Below are 1,121 nucleotides of genomic sequence, written 5' to 3' on the forward strand. Positions count from 1 at the left end.
TATCTAATTTAAAATTGAAATAATTATTTGTAGTTAAAAAATTTATAAAATGTTCAACTTTTTATATCTAAGGGATTGAAAAATTTAAAACAAGATTCCACGTAAATATTTAATTCTGTTACCAAAAATTCTAAGATATACATATAAGCACAGTTTATTTTTATAGTCATTTTAAGTTCAAATTTGGACGAAATTACATAATAAAAAACCTGGAATAACTATTTTAGTTATTTTGTTGTGATTGTATAATATTATTTGTGGGTACTTGAAACTTCTAAAGTATACTATTATATATCTATGATAGTACCACGGTTTGTTGTTGATGTATAACGCGTTACTTAATGGATATTGTGATATGATTAATTTGAAAATTATTAATAATACTATACATAAGTATACCTATAATAATATGTATGTCTAATATCTAGACTGACAAACCGTCTCCGCTCAGAATCGTTTTTTTTATACAGTGATATTATATCATTGAATTCAAATTTAATACTATCCATTATACAGTGACCCACTTGTAACCTACTGTACAGCAGAGCGACATCCACTTACCCACCTTTTTTATTTTATTTTCACTATTAACAACGAAGGTATAACTGTATAAAGAATCTTGTATTACATTTTCAAGTTTTTTGACTGAGCTCAAATTTTTTATCGACATTTATGGAAAAAAACTAATAAATAATCTAACAGTTAGATTCTAACAATTTAAATGTCTATAAATAACTCAAAAAGAGTCAAAATATTTTTTAAATTATAATTCCATATATATAGAAAATGCTACATTATACATTTGGAGAATATTGTTTCCGTTTATGAATTAAACAAATGAACAAAAAAATAACATTAATTGGTTGAAAACTAATTTTGCGTAAAAACTAACGTTTTTTCCAAACATTTATTTTTGATTTTCACAATTCTTTGGAAAAGTTATAGACTTAATATTTTACTTTTGATCCCCAAAGTACCAATCTAAAAAAAGTTAAATTGAAATTTTAAGGTTGGAGCATTTTTATTATGTAGTTGAGAATAGTGTAGGAAGTCCCAAATTGAGGAGACACAACACACAATAAGAACCTACTAAAAAAAAACACCAATCGTTGTAATTGCAA

Source organism: Acyrthosiphon pisum, chromosome A1 (genome assembly GCF_005508785.2).
Source record: "Acyrthosiphon pisum isolate AL4f chromosome A1, pea_aphid_22Mar2018_4r6ur, whole genome shotgun sequence".
Classification (NCBI taxonomy): Eukaryota; Metazoa; Arthropoda; class Insecta; order Hemiptera; family Aphididae; genus Acyrthosiphon; species Acyrthosiphon pisum.